At 43.9% G+C, this 16,374-nt stretch overlaps 1 long non-coding RNA gene across 1 annotated transcript in view; it reads left to right on the top strand.

Annotated features, from left to right (window-relative positions):
* Positions 1–16,076, top strand: part of LOC117802570 — a 41,447-nt gene extending 25,371 nt beyond the window's left edge. Inside the window, exon 4 of the long non-coding RNA XR_004625933.1 lies at positions 15,918–16,076. This is a non-coding gene — a long non-coding RNA (uncharacterized LOC117802570). The remainder of the gene's footprint in view (positions 1–15,917) is intronic.
* The last annotated feature ends 298 nt before the right edge of the window (positions 16,077–16,374 follow it).

Raw genomic sequence — 16,374 nt, 5'->3', positions numbered from 1 at the left:
GGAGGGCACGTATTGCATGGTGCACTGGGTGTTATACGCAACTAATGAAGCCATCAAACTTTACATCGGAATCTGGGGATGTACTGTATGGTGATTAACACAATATAATAAAATAAAATTTAAAAAAAAAACAAAAAAACAAAAAAACAATGTCTTGCTCATTGTTTTCTGGGAGGGTGGGGAAGGGGGATAATTGCCTCATTTTTTATTTGCTCTAACTTCCAGTCTCTAACACTAAATCTCCCCATTCTCTTCCCAACGCAGCGGGGAACGGCTAGCTTCACGTCTTCTTGGAGGACATCTGCCCCAGACTCTTACAGCCCTCCCGGTTTCTCTCCAGGCCTTCTGCCCGCCTGTGGCTGTCATCCTATGGCCTGCCTTTGTGCCAGCTTAGGAATCTGTCTGTGCCTCGGGTCCAATTTCCTCTTCTTCCTTAGTGTTTTCCCTTGTTTGGTGAGTCGTGCTCTCTGGTGGCTTCCTGAGAAAGGTGCATGACTTTTGAGACCTTGAATGTTCGTTGAATGTCTGAAAATGTCTTTATTGGCACCGGATAAATTGACGATTTATAATTATTTGACTGAGTTGTAACATGACTATTTGACATCATTTTCCCTCATCCCTTTGAAGGCCTGCAGTGTCGTCTTCTACTCACTGTGAGAAGTTTCTGGCTGGAGTTCCGATGCCATTGCCATTCTCATTCCTGATCATTTGTAGGTGACTTTTATTTGTTTCTCTCTGGAAACTTTCTGAAATGTCATGATTACATGACTCAATAACATTTGCTTTTTACTGTCTGGGGCTGTATGCTAGGACAGTATTTCCTCCCCCACAGGACTGCATGGGCTCCTGGGGAAGGATCCTCTTCCTTTTTGACCAAGTCCCAGTTGCGTTGGATGGTCCACACATCTACCAGGGAGCTCAGGGGTCCATCCAAGCAGGCTGATCTCATCAAGTCCTTCTCATTTCCCCTAGCCAACAACTGATTCAGGGATGTGCATGTCACCTACTTCTAGCCAGTGTGACATGAGGGGACGTCTGCTGGGAAAAGGCCCCTCATTCTGGATTAGGAGATGTCTGAAAGAAATAGCCCTTCTTCTTCCTGTCTGATCATGATGCCAGCTGCCATCTTATGACCATAGTGGTGGGGGGGGGAGGGCTGATCTTTGAGGAGAGAGGTATAAGCAAGATGGTGAGGAGGAAAGAAGGAGAGGAATTGTGTCCTTCATAGCACCGTGGAACCACTGCATTAACTCGTCATAGCCACCCTACCTGGGAGCCCCTTGTGAGATGAGGTGATAGCTTCTCCCTGTTGTCTAGGGCCATTAATTTATTCCTTGCACCTGGAAGCTTCCTAACTGACAAGGTGAGTGTTGCTGGCATGAATAAATTATAGTCCCAGCCTCCAGGGCCTGGATATATACTTAAATCATGAAGTTAGTCACAGGGGTCCAAGCCAGGTGCAGGTTGCATCCTGGGAGTGAGCGGTCAATCAGAGCCAGACAAGGAACACGAATGTAAGGTGGGGGTGTCTCGTGGTCAGGGCTTCATGCTCTGGAATCCCGGCTTTGACACTTGCTCACTTGGTGAACTTGGTGAGCTACTTTACCATGCATCTAAGCCTAGTTTCCTCATCTGTAAAATGAAAGTAATCACAGTATCCGGTGTTGTGATTATCCAATGAGATAACACGTGAGAGCTCAGGACTTTGCCTGCACAGAGTGAGTGCTCATGACTGCCAGAGGCTGGACCCGCTGGATACTGAGCCAGGGCCTCTTCACATCTTCTGCATAAGGGATGCTGAGTGCCTGAGCCAGGCTGCAGCTGAGACTGGGACCAAGTGGATGCCAGCTGTGGGGAAAACACATTCTCTCCAAGGCAGTAGGGAGGGAACTTGGGACAATTTGAAATATCACCAATCCACGGAAATCACAAGTTTGAAGGTTTAAAGAAAATACATCAGAGCAGTAGTCGTCAAACGTATGCATGCAGCAGGATCATCTAGGTGACTTGTGAAGCCCAGTCTGCTGGGTCCTACCCCAGAGTCTCTGATTTAGTAGGTCCTGGTGAGCTTGTCAATTTGCATTTCTCAGAAGTTCCTAGGTGATGCCAATACTGCTGGTCTGGGTCGCAGAGTTTGAGAACCACTGTGTTAGGGGAGGTGGGGGAGAACCATTAGGGAAAATCATTTGCGGTTCATGTCTTTTTAAATTTTATTTTATTAAAATGACATTGTTATGGAAAAATGCAAACATACACAAAAGTAGAGATGTGTATAATAAGCCCTCATGTCCCTATCACTTGGCTTCAACATACACCAACTCATGTCCCATCTTGTGTCCCTGGATGCCCCCTGAATGCGTCCCCTCCCTCCCCACAGCCAAGAGCACAGGCCCCAGCCCCGTCTCTGGCTTGCTCCCAGTGCTCAGAAGGGCCCACATCTTTGGGGTCCAGCAGCGAGGAGAGATGACCAAGCAGGCTGTTTTTGAAGAGTTGGGACAGGCATCTCTTGGCAGTCCTCTGTCACCCTCAAACATCCACCCCCACCATGGGTAGGCAGCTGAGGCAGTACCAGGCTGTCCCTGGCCAGCTGCTCAGCTGGATGGCTATGGGCTCAGCTAGCTGTCACCACTGGTCTCGGGCTCTGAAGACTAGCTCTCCTCCAAACAATCCGAGCCCCTGCCACTGCATCATTCAGTCCACCACAATGTGCCTGGTTCTGTTGGGTGCCGGGGAGACTGCAGAGAACAAGATGCAGTGCAGCTGGGTGACTCTGCTGATGAACTGGGACCGTAAGACAGCAGGCTGAGTGTCTAGGTAGAAGTTTCTGGAGAAAGGATCTTGGGAGCCCAGAGGAGGATGCCCCGACCCCAGCTGCAGGGAGGCAGGAGATCTAGGGAAGCCTTCCTGACTTGCTGATGCTGGCCCAAGTATTCAGGGCCAAGGACGAGAAGGTCCCACCACCCTCATTCAGAGGCCATGTGTCTCTTGCTGTGAGAGTCATCCAGCCTCTTCTTAGCTCATGATTCCTTCCTGTAATTTGTGTGCATTCTCCTTGTCCAGTGGCCAGGACATCACTGTCCTTCCCCCTCCACACGGAGCCTGTGCCTGGCTGCAGCCCCTCTTGTGAGCGACGGTGCGGATGAAGCATGCAGGGTGGCATTGTTGAGGGTTAGGGGTATGTTCTGGACTCTCCACTGAGGCGCAAGGGTTGGAGGTCAGCTGCTCTGAAATTAAGCAGTTTTGCAACTCTCTAATCTTTAATGAGTTTCCTCACTTATTCCTCAGAGCCACCCGGTGGTGAAGTGTGCTCCTCCCTGCTCCTGGGGTTCCCTCTTCTCCTGGCTGGCGTATAGAATGTGGGGGGGGGGTCCTGGCACCGCCTGCTCCGTGCTTGGTGGGCATGGGGCAGTGCCAGGGATGGGGCAGATGCTGGGAGGGCTGCGCAGCCAGGGAAAGGGTTTTTCTTTCTGGGGCAGGGTCGGAGTCAGCCCCCAGAGGGCCTTGACCACTTCAAGGGGTCCTGGTAGAGTATCCTGCAAGCAGCTCTCGATCGATGCTTTGCAAATGTCATCTTTAGAAAAGTGTCTGTGTTTCCCTACATTCTTACTACACCAGAGTTCTTGTTCCAGATCTCTCTTCCCATGACTAAATACAACCCAGCGATTTATCATCATCATTATATTTAATTAAATTGCTGTTCCCCATATATTTTCAATTAAGCTCCTAAAACCAGATCCTACTTACAGATCAAAGTTTTACATTTCAGATTCTTTCAAAGGCTTTGTCATGGGAGCTTTTTTTTTATTACTATTAATCCCCTATAATAAATAACATCAACTCCGATAATGTTACACTGGTTGCTTTCTCCCAACTCCTGTCTCCTCCCACATTTATTATTGACTCAATTTATGTTCCTTTAAATCGGTTTCAGTCTGGGTGGCAATTCTCTCATTTACTGACTGATCAATTTGAATTTGTTTTATAAGATTCCATTAATTACTGTGTCCAATTCTCTTGCAGTGCCTGGAACCAGTGCATCCCTTTAATCCCCTAGAATTCCCTCTAGTCTCTCTGGCTGCATATTTTCACCGGAATGGTGTTTTCGAGTTAGGGCTTGTAGGCCCTCAGATGCTTACATTAGCAGATATTTTCAGCCTTATTCACAGCAAGGAGCAGGTGGCTGAGTCGCCGATGGCCTGATTCTCTCTGATACCTTAGTCCTCTTGGTCTGGCCCCTTCCCTGGTGAATCCCCTGAATACCCTGCAGGGGGCAGATGCGAGGTTTGGAGGGGGTCAATCTCTGAGCAGGGGCACAGGGTGGGGGTGGGGGGGACTCACGTGCCCTTCCTTTTGTGCATGGCTGGGATTTCCTAGGATTGGTCCAGTCATCCACACAGGCGGCCCCCTTCTTTGGCTAGAGCCTGGACACACAGACGTGAGCCTCCCTCTCCCGTAGGCTGGAGGTGGAGAAACACCTGAGCTTTGATGAACTTCCTCCTTTTCCTTAAGCTGAACCCCTCTCCTGGCACTGTCTTCAGAGCCATGTGCAACAGCTTCCCAGCCTCTGCCCTTGTCGTTTGGAAAGACATTTATTCTGTGTTACCTGATGGCCTGATCAGTTTGCACCCTTTCAGTTGGTTGGTTACTTACAGGGAGAACATGAGGCTGTGCGCCCAAATCTTCTCTGCAATACTCGGCAAGAGGAGGGATGCACTTGGCAAATTTGGGGTGTGCGTTAGTTGAGCACCATGTTCCAGAGGTGTTACCCACAGACTTACTGACGAGCAGTCCGGGCGTCAAATCTGTGTCTCCTTTCCTGGCCACAGAGATCTGGAGAAGGGTTGAACTTTAGATCAGGGTTGGCTTATTGGCTGGGGCAGAGCAAGAGCTGGTCCGATGACATTCCTCTTCCCAGACATGAGAACAGGACAGTGAAAAGCAAGTTAGCTGGTGGCGGAGTATGAAGATCCAAATATGCGGCCAATGGCTAGCCAGGTGAATAATGGCAGAGTGCTGGGTGAGCCCATGAATCTTGCTGCTGGAGTCCCAGGGCCATCCCGATTGTGGGGACTCAATAAGTTTCTGTGAGGACTCCTGGCTGGCAGTGATTCCTGTCCCAGATGCCCCACAAACACTGCCATATCCTTACAATATCTGCCCTGCTTCAAACGCACACATGCGCGCACGCGCACACACACACACACACACACACCTTCCTTTCTTCAGTTAGCTTGAGTTATCTTATTTTCTTGCAAAACAAAGCACCTCACCTTGAATACGAGGTGAATTGCCCAAGAACAATATACAAGAGATGATAATGCTCTGCTAAAGCCTCACTCCGTGTGTCCTTGGAGAGACCACCTTTACAGCAAAGACAAAGGCCAAGGCCCATCCTGGAGACTTAGTGTACATCCAGGCCACAGAAAGTGGCTTAAGAGGGAAGACAAAAGGAACTGTGTCTGTTTCTAAAAGGGCTTGAAAAATTCCATGCAATATGAATTAGGAAGCTTTTTTATGATACAAGATATTCTGAGGCAGAAGCGAGTGCCTGAGAGTAAGAAGGAAGACCGTGGAGAATCGCTGTCCTTAGAAGGGATCATGTAGGATTGGACTCATATCTACTACTCCCTGCTGGGTAGGGTGCTGGTGATCATTCAGCCTCTGCTGGGATGACTCTGGAAATGGGGTTCTCTCTCCCTCCTCCCTTCACAAAGGAGCCTCTTTAATTTGCAGTTTATGGAAATCTGTTGGTTTTCCTGACAAACTTCTCTTCTCCCTTTAGTGAAAAACAGCCAGGCTATTTTTTTTTTTTCTCTTTGAAGAGTCACCTCTCCTCCAGTCTCAGTCCTTGTGGTTTGGGCAGGACAGAACTCACCTCTCAGCTTTGATGGCAGGCATGTGGTCCCAGCCTGGTAAATTGTCATGTTTCCCACTGTGCCCACAGTAATTGGTTATGTCACCCATCATGGGCACGTGACTCAGGCTGTGCAGCAAGTCAGTCCTGGGAGTTTTGATGGAAACCTCGGGCAAGAGACGTTCACTCTTTTGGTTGTTAAACTGATAGGACCTAGGCCTGGTGCTGCTAGTGACCGTGTTGGCACCCCCGAAGGACGACATGCCTGAAGATTGGAGTTAACATAAAGACAGTGTGCAAAGATGGGATGCCTGAAACCTATCTCTGGGCTTTCATGTTAAGTGAAAAACAAACTTGCCATTTGGCTTAAGCCAATTTGTGTTTGGTTTCTGAGTTCCAAATAATCTAGGAAGGTTTAATTATTAAAATTGTATTACCTTTTTATTTATTGGAGTGACTTCCCTACCACCTTCCTTCTTAAATCTTTGTTCTGCCCTTTGGGTCACAGAGAAAGACTTTGCTTCCTCTTTCCTAGGCTAGCCCTCACTTAAAGCCAGCATTGCTCACCTGCATCTTTACTTCTGGATTATAAACCTTACCAGGCATTTTACCAGCTCCCCCTGTGACAAGGTTTCCAACCTTCTCACTACGCAGGTTACCTTCTTCTAGGCCAACTATCACTTCCTGGGGTTCCTCTTCAATGTGGCTCCCCCATCTGAACCTGGGACTCTGGCGACTGTCAGATCAGACTGGAGTACACAGGCCTTCCTTCCTGGGATGGACTCCCTACTTCTAGTAATTCAGTGTCGGCTTCCAGAGTCTCAGGGCCTGGGGCAAACTCCTGATCCATTGAGGTCATGGTTATGTAGAGCTGTTCTCACACCTGAGGAGAAGCTAGGCCTCATCCACTGTTCACTTCACAACTAGTCAGCAACTCTGCTGTCACACAAATGGAACTCAGGCTTCCTAAATCTGCTAGCTGTCAGACCACATCAAGGCCCTGCTCTTCTAGATGTGGCACCGGCAGCTTGGCAGAAATGCCAAGTCTTCCTCTCCATCCCGGACCGACGCATCCGAATCTGCCTCTTAACAAATCCCCCTGTGAATTGCATGCACATTCAAGTATGAGAAGTGTTTTCCTAGGATAGAGTGCTTTTTTTGCACCTGTGCAGTCAATTTTTTAAAAAAAGAACTTTATTGACATAAATCACATACCACATAATTCATCTACTTAAGTATACAATTCAATGTTTTTAAGGTTATTTGCAGGGTTGTGCAACCATTACCACATTCTAATTTTAGAGAATTTTTGTCCCCCTTAAGGAGAAAATCCCATACCTGTTGACTGTCAATTTCCACACCCCTCCTACCCATCCCCCAGCCCTAAATAACTACTAATCTACCTTCTGTCTATGGATTTGCTCATTCTGGCCATTTCATATACGTGGAATTACACAACATGTGATCTTTTGTGTCTGGCTTCTTTCACTTAGCATAATGTTTTCAAGGTTTGTTATGTTTTAGCATATCAGTACTTTATTCCTTTTTATTGCCAAATAATATTCCACCGTATGAATGTACCATATCTTGGGTATCCATTCATCAGTTGACGAACATTTGGGTTGTTCCCACTTTTTAGCTATTATGACCAATGCTGCTGTGAACATTGGTATACAGGTCTTTGTGTGGATGCATGTTTTCATTTCTCTTGGCCATATACCTAGTGGTAGAATTGCTGCATCATATGGTAACTGCACATTTACCTTTTGAGAAAGTGTCAAACTGTTTTCCAAAATGGCCACACCATTTAGATTCCCACCAGCAATGTGTGAACACGAATTGTCTATCTTTATTATACCTTCCTAGTGGGGTATGATGTGGTATTTCACTGTAGTTTTGAGTTGCATTTCCCTAATAACTAGTGATTTTGAGCATCTCTTCATGTACCTGTTGGCCATCTATCTTCTGTGGAGCAATGTCTTCAAATCCTTTGCCCCTGTTTAAATTGGGTTGTCTTTTTACTATCGATTTATAATATTTATAAGATTTATAAAGTCATAAGAATTATTTACTGTAGATACAAGTTTCATATCAGTAAAGGACTTGAAAATATTTCCTCTCATCCTGTGCGTTGTCTTTTTACTTTTCAATAATGTCCTTTCAAGCACAAAAGTTTTTAATTCGACTGAAGTCTGATTTATCTATTTTCTCTTTTGTTACTCATGCTTTTGGTGTCATCCCTCAGAACCTATTGATAAATCTTAGGTCATGAGGATTTACTTTTATGTGTTATTTTAAGAGTTTTACAGTTTTAGCTCACACATTTAAGTCTGTGATCCATTTTGAATTAATTTCTGTCTATGGAGTGAGGTAGGGGTCCAGCTTCACTCTTTTGCATGTTCAGTTGTCCCAACACCATTTGTTAAGGAGACTATTCTTTCCCCCATTAATTGGAGTTGGCACCCTTGTTAAAAATCAATTGACTATAAATGTAAGAGTTTATTTCTGAACTCTCAATTTGATTCCATTTATCTATGTGTCTGTCCTTATGCTGGTACCACACAGTATTGATTACTCGAGAATTGTCACAAGCTTTTAAATTGGGAAATGGGAATCTTCCACCTTTGTTCTTTGTTTTCAAGATTGTTTGGACTATTCTGGATCTCTTCAATTTCTACATGAATTTTAGGATTAGCTTTTCAATTTCTGAAAAAAAAAATACCAAACAACCTGGCAGCTGGGATTTTGATAGGGATTGTATTGAATCTGGAGATTAATTTGGGGAGTATGGTTACCTTTACAGTGTTAATCTTACCAACAATAAACATGGTATGCCTTTCCATTTATTTATATCTTCCTTTATTTCTCTCAACAAGTCTTGCATTTCTTTTATTAAATTTATACCTGAGTACTTATTTTTGATACTATTGGAATTGCTAAATGGATACTAAATGGAATTATTTTCCTAATTCTAGTTTTAGTCACTCAATTTAATTGTTAAACTTGAACAACTGAATTTGAATTGCTAGTGTATAAAAATACATTTATTAGTTCTCATAATGTTTAAGTGGATTCCTTAGCATTTCTATAAACAAGATCATGTCATCTGAAAATAGAGTTTTACTTCTTCCTTTTCAATTGTGATGTCTTTGATTTCTTTCTCTTACCCCACTGCCCTGACTAGAACCTTCAGTACCTGTTAAATAGAAGTGGAGAGAGTGGACATCCTTATATTGTTCCTAGTCTTAGGGGGAAAGTGTTTAGTTTTTAACCACCTGGTATACTGCTAGCTATGGATTTTTCATAGATGTCCATTGGCAGATTGAGATGTTCCCTTCTGTTCCTAGTTTGTTGAGTGTTTCTATCATAAAAGGGTATTGATTTTTGTTAAATACTTTTTCTGCATTTATTGAAATGATCTTATGTTTTCTGTCCTTTAGTCCATTAACATGCTGTATTACATTTATTGATTTTTGAAGATTAAACCAGCTTTGCATTCTCTGGACAAATAACATTTGCTAATGGCATATAATTCTTTTTATATGTTGTGGGTTTCGGTTTGCTAGTATTTTGTTGAGGATTTTTGCATCTAATGTTATAAAGAATATTGTTCTGTAGGATTTCTTTTTCTTGTAACATCTTTAGTTTTGATATCAGGGCAATACTGGCCTCATAGAATGGATTAAAAAGTATTTCCTCTTCTTCTAATTTTCCTAAAGTTTTGTGAAGAATTGGTATTAACTCTTTATTGAATGTTTGGTAGGATTTATCATTGAATGCTTCTGATCCTGGGCTGCTTATCTTTACAGGAAAATTTTTAAATCACCGATTTGATCTCTTTACTTGTTATTGGCCTATTCAGATTTGCTATTTCTTCTTGAGTCAGTCACAGTAATTTATGTCTTGCTAGGAATTTGTCCATTTCACCTGAGTTATCTAATTTGTTGATTTGCAGTTGTTTATAGGATTCCCTGATAACCCTTTTTGTTTCTGTAAGGACAGTAATGATGTCTTCGCATTCCTGATTTTAATTATTTGAGTTTTCTCTCTCTCTCTCCCTCCCTCTCTCTCTTTTGTTGCTGACCAGCATAGCTAAAGGTTTGTCAGTTTTGTGGATCTTTTTAAAGAACCATCTTTGGTTTTGTTGATTTTCTCCTATTGTTTCTCTAGTCTCTCTTTTATTAATTTCCATGCTAATTCTTAATTTCCATCCTTCTGCTTGATTTGGATGTAATTTGTACTTCTTTTTGCAGGATATGGCTTTTTAATCTGAAAGAAGAGCATAATATTTGTCTCAGGGTGTGTTGTGAGGATTAAATAAAATGTGTGCCTGGCACATAGTAGGTGTTCAATAAATGTTGGTTTCCTTTTTTATTTATTCATCTTTGTTATTTTAGGCCCATAGACCCAGCCTGTTGATATCAATTTGAATTTTGATTTCATCAAAGGGCATTAGTCACGCTTCTCAGCTGTGTATCATCTGCAAATCTGATAAAACATGATTTGAATACTTACATCCAAGATGTGGATGAAAACCATGGAGCAGAGTAGAAGCTGATGGTATGCCACTGCAAACCTCTTCCAGATGGACATCAATCCGTTAGTCAATGCTTTTTGGGCACTGTGGTTCAGCAATAAATCTACCCAGCTGTCCACATTTGCCCCTGCCAAATGCCCTGCTAAAGCTGTGCTGCCTGTGGCACTCCCCAATTCTCTCATCTTTACAGTGGGCTGCTGGCCTTGTCCATCTGTCATCTGTGCTCCATCTTAGGTGTGGTAGGTTGAATAATTGTCCCCAATTTTTTATGGCTCTCTGCATTCACACCCTTGCCATAGGCTTGTAAGTGTAGTACTCTTTTCATCATTTACTTTGGCCATATGATTTGCTTTGACCAATGGCATGTGGATGAAAGCCATACCATGTCAATTCCAAGCCTAAGTCTTAAGAGGCCTCACATGTTTGTGCTCATCGTCTTGTACCTTTGCCATGACCCTGAGAAGAACATGCCTACGCTAGTCCTCTGGTCTAAGGAGGATAAGAAATGTGTGGAACAAACCTAGACCCACGATCCTGTAGCAGGAAACAGAGTCTGTCTAGCTAACCCATAGATTCCTGAGAATAAACGATGGCAATTTCAAGCCAAAGGGTTTAGGGTGGATGGTTACACAACATTGGAGCAACACCTGATCAATACACTAAGAAAGACCTATTAGAAGGCTGTGCCTGTGTATTTGAGAAGAGATGGTAGAGTCACCTTCAAGCTGAGACTCTGCTCCAAACTAGTGAAAATAGCGCTGGGCTAAGGATGGATGGATGGATGGAGTTTAATCCTGGCCCCAACAACTGTGGGCAGTTCTCTCTTCTCCCTACCTGTAGCATAAGGGCCTCCCACTAGCACAGTAGTCCTCCGCCATTTTTCTGCAGTGGAGGCATAGCTGGTGGACCATGGCCATACATCAGGATACATTTCCTCCACAAGATCAGGGTTTCGACAAAACTCAGAAAGATAATTTTGGGGAAGTAGGTCACTTCAGTAATTGACAAACACCCAACTACCAGTGTTACTGTACAAGGCACTCACACAGGGTTATGGCTTAGATCTTGAGTGTATGTTGACAGGTTATTTTACCTCTTTCTTTTCTATTTAAGAAAGCAGGGGAGTGAGATTGTTATTACCCACTAGAGGCCAGTTCACCTGGAAGTAAGAGAGGCTTTTAGGCCCCTCACTTGCCAGGCCACTTTTAAGAGTCCTGGGAAGGACCTTCACAATGTGTGCATATGGTTCTGCATTTTTATAAAATTTGCAAAGGTAAGGGGTTTGAATTATAACAGTACAACCATGTCCCTCTCCGTTCTCTCTTCTGCTCTGCCAGATTTCTTTGTGTCAAGTGGCATTGGAGTGGCCAAGGGCTTTGCTAGCATCTGTAAAGGAGGTTGAAGTTGGGATGCATTTAGTTTGGGCTTAGTGGGATATATTTCTGGGGTTTGCATCACTCTAAAGGATAAGTCACTGTTGGCCCTGCTGGTCTAGGAATGGCTTCCAGGAATGCTCTTCCTGCCCATTCTGTGACCTCTCTCAGCACTATGACACACGTGCAGCTCCTGAAAAATTTGGGGAATGCAGGGGGAACAAGGCTTGAAACGTGCAGAGACTACGGCAGTATCCTCTCCTGATGATTAGGCACATAAAATTGTAAGCAATGGATTCAATTCTCATCAATGCCTCGCCAAAACAGAAGTTCACTTATTGAAGAATATACTCAATAAGGCAGAGCATACAATGATAATTGTACTATATATCCTTTTTCCCTTTTTTTTTTTGATGAGAATTATGTAAAATAGAATCGATTAGAATTCCTATGCCGCAGGCACAGGCCTGTGGAAGTACATCAAACTTCAAGTACAACTGTAGCAGCTCATCGATGAAAGAAACTTGACAGAAGTTTTTCTAAATTTGACGACAATCATAAAAATGCACATAACATTACTGATAATGAGGGGCAAAGCTAGAAGAAACTTCTCTAAACTATCAATAATTTAAACCAAATTTCAACCAGCTGATCTAGAGGAAAGAGTGAATGTCTATCTATTCTCTCTAGAGAAAATATTATAAAATCATTTTGTATGGAGATGTAATCAGAGTATACAGCCAAAAACTATAGGAAAATGTATTATAAGAAACATGCCATGCAGTAAAGTATTATTTTTCAAAATTATATTATCTTTCTAGATTTTGTGCGTATTGTATGTGTATTGTCATCGCTTTGTGATTTCTAATTGTCACCATTGATATTTGTCATAAAAACTATAATTTGTTGCCATTTCTTTTCTCATTCTAAATAAATATTCATTTTGCATTTAACTTCATATGTATAGCTTTTTTTTCTTAAAATGCACCCCCCCAAATTGTGTAGGTTTTGGCCCCCAGGAAGTCTCCTTATGCCCCTGCTTGCCAGAGGTCATACCCCAAATGCCTGTGAGGGGCCAGGAAGTGGTGTGGCCATTCAGGGACTCCCAGTGTCCCTCGGAGAGAGCCCTGCTTCCTGCTGAAAGGGCGGAGCCCCTCAGCTCCCACCGAGGGCTGAGGCTTGGGAGCACCAGCCCCAGGTTTTCCAAGAGAAGCTAAAAATACACATTTATATATGAATTATCCCGAGTCTTAAACGTTAGCATGCACATATGGGGTGGGCTGCCATTTTGCACCCTCGCTTGAGATTAACTTTACCCTGCTCTAATTTATTTTTTAAAAGGTACGCAGTTTGTAAGTGCCAGAGCTTTGCTTTTGACAACAGTGACTTACCATGGGCCTCACGGTGACACCAGTAGGTCAGGACACTGCAGCAGGCACTGGGGACTAGGGAGTCTCTAGGGTCCTGTGGCTCTGATGCTCCAAGATTTCTCTCCAGCAGGCTCGCTGCCATCTGGCAGCAGTGCAGGTGAGGAAAGACTGTGAACAGTGGAGGCCAGGACGTTCTCTTGGACCTGGGCAGGCCTGGGGGCTCGGAAGAGCAAGGGCAGCAGAGGCCACATCCACAGAGCTGGGTTGTGTCCTCTGCAGCCCTGAAGGTGAGGTGTCTGTGGAAGAGCAGGGGGGATTGCAAGAGTTAATGTGATAAAGTCCGTTGATTATTTTAAGCCACATGGAGGAAAAATAACATTATAAATAGCAAGGGCTATAACAGATTCAAAGGGTAAGTGTATTGATAGCCTTTTCCTCTTCCTAAGATTTCTGATGTTTCAAAACAAGATTATTTCGGGAGTGCATCTATTTTAATTCCAAAGATTCTCCTATAGACACGTTTCATGGTGAGAGAGCCTGTCTTCTCCTGTTCTCCCCTAGCTTTTTCCACGGAAAGGCAAAGCTCTGGTTTCACACACCTCGTGCCAGCCTAGAGTCTTTAAAAACCTTTCTGGGTGCCACCTGGCCCCCACGCATGTTAGCAAAGGCCTGGCTTTGGGTCGGGTTTGACATTTTGATTCCCAGAATCCACCTTGTTTACCACTTGACAGCAGGCTTCATTTAGAATGAGGTGCTTTGCAGCTTCCAGGTCCCAAAGCGGGACATGCGCCACCCCCCCCCCATCATAATGTTACTGTTATAAGGGGCAGACTGAGCTGCCACTGGCTCTCCCTGCAGCACATGCTGCCAGGAGATGCTAGAGGGCTGGCCCAGGGTGAAAGCTTGACCTGAATGCGAGCACTGGTCAATAAAGGGCATTTTGACTTTTCTGGAGCAGGCCCAGGACCCAGGCCACGGCTGGTCCTGGGCCTTGACAAGCTGGTATTTCTTCGCTCGCACGGCATAGCTTCCCTGGATCTACAGCCCTGGCCTGCAGCGCCAGATGCTGAAGTCAGGCGGGAGGCTCGGATTCCAGCGGCTCCTGTTGCTCTCACTGGGATTAGCACAGGGAACGGCCGGCGGGAGCTCGGGGGTGGCGTGGCCTTCTCCTCTTCCAGCCTGGCTGCAGTTATGTCTTTGCAAGCACTTATTTTTAAAAAACGACTTTCGCCGTCTTGCAGACATGTCTTCCTCACAATCTCTTTCTCTCTCTGTTCTTTTCCACCCTGCACCCCTGTAGTGCTTACATTTGGGGCCGCTTGCTTGGATTCTGGTTTCTACAGAGACTTGAAATTAGATAAAAATGGTTTCAACAGAGGAGATAAAGATACTGTCACCAGCTTGGAGTTCTGCTTCCTACATGAAGCCCGGTCTGCAAAGGGGAGGGCAGTGGGATTCATTGCTTCCAGCACGGCCGAGAAAGCTCTATCTAACAGAGAGGGCAAGGGAATAAACCCATTTGCCCCTGTCAACATGAGCACTGTTTCATGAAGACGAACGAAGATTTAACAGTGTTAATGCTGCTGAATTATGACTTTGATTACGGTGGGCAAGCAGTTAGTAAAACACAGGCCTGGAGACGAGTTGTTTACATGCTCAGCAAATGCAGAATTGGTGATTCTCCAGTCCTGCCTATCTGGGTGACTTTGGCAAGGCCTTGGCCATGCATTTGTCCTAAGTGCATGGCTACGATATTTCACCAATACCCCATGGGGTACACACAGGGGGGCTGAAGAAGGACAAAGGCCACATTTGATGTTAAGAAAGTATCAACTAAATGTGGAGAAATGATAGAGGGCAGCATCCTGAAAGGTTATAAATAAATTCCTAATTGTGGAGTCAATCCGTGCATTTAAATAGATATACTCATATGGCAGCTTAAAAATTCCTTAGATATTTATGGGTAAAATGCTATGATGTCTAGGATTTGCCTAAAATACTCCAGAAAAATTTTTTAAAAAATGTCTATATGTGTGTGTTGGGGAAGAAACAGATAAACAGATGAAATTGTCGAAGTGTTTGGCATCGTTGAAGTTGGGTGATGGGAACATGGGGGTACACTGTACTATTTTTCTCTACTTTTGTGTCTGCTGGAAATCTTCCACAGTATAAATCCTCCCTAACCTCCAAAAAATTCCCTGGAGACAATTAGGTAAAGTGTGAGGGGAGAGAGAAGCAGGGAGATTCAAAATTTAAAAAGAGAAGATAGAGAAGAAAAACACGAAGGTCCAAGTAGATAGACGAACACAGTGTGTGAGCAGACAACTGGTTAAAAATATCATGTTTCATAAGATTGGAGAGCCTGTTTAACCCTGAAACAATTAAGGACATTTAAATGAAACTGGTAGGATGCCTTTGCTCTTCCCATGCAGTGAACAAAGATTTAAGGAGTGGGAGCTCCTAATTTCAGTGAGTGTCAGTACCAGGCCTCCCTTAAGCAGCTGCTAAGAGTGCATACCGGGACAACATTTTGGAAGGCAAATTAGCAATGTGATTTCAACAACCTTCAATTTTTCCTATCCATTCAGCCAGTGATTCCACTTCTAGGAATTTTGCCTAAGGAAACAAGTGAAGACACGTGTCACGATTTGTGATGTATGTATATGGATGACTGTGCTAGCATTATTTAGGAGAGTAAAAACTACTGGCAATGACCCAACACCCAACAATAAGCAACTACTTAGATGATTTTTGGATAATTAATTTGTGCATTTCTCCAACAGATATTTATCAAGATCCCTCTACGAGCCACACACAGGAGACACAAAGATAGAGAAGACACAGCCGCTATGTTCAGGGAATTGATAGGGCCACGGGAACACAGGCAAGTGAACAGAAGACAAAAGCCATTTCTATAATGGAGTATACTACAGATATTAAAACAGAAGTTGCAAAGGGTATCTTTGCCCTGTGTAAAAAAATATTTAAATAAAATTTAAAGATCGGTAAGTAATATGCAAAATGTTAACAGATTTACTTCTGAGGGGTGGGATGAATTTTTCCTTAGACTTTCCTCTACTTGTGAATTTTTCTCTAATCAAACTGCATAATTTTATAATTAGAAAAATAACCATAAGAAAAGGAAGGGTGCTACACTTAATGAATGACCATTATGTGCCATGTAGATTTCTGGACACCACACACACACACACACACACACACACACGTAATATACAAACA

This window comes from Ailuropoda melanoleuca, chromosome 6 (genome assembly GCF_002007445.2).
Source record: "Ailuropoda melanoleuca isolate Jingjing chromosome 6, ASM200744v2, whole genome shotgun sequence".
NCBI lineage: Eukaryota > Metazoa > Chordata > Mammalia > Carnivora > Ursidae > Ailuropoda > Ailuropoda melanoleuca.
The sequence above is the reverse complement of the archived record's forward strand: the minus strand, read 5'-3'. Positions and strand labels throughout refer to the sequence as shown.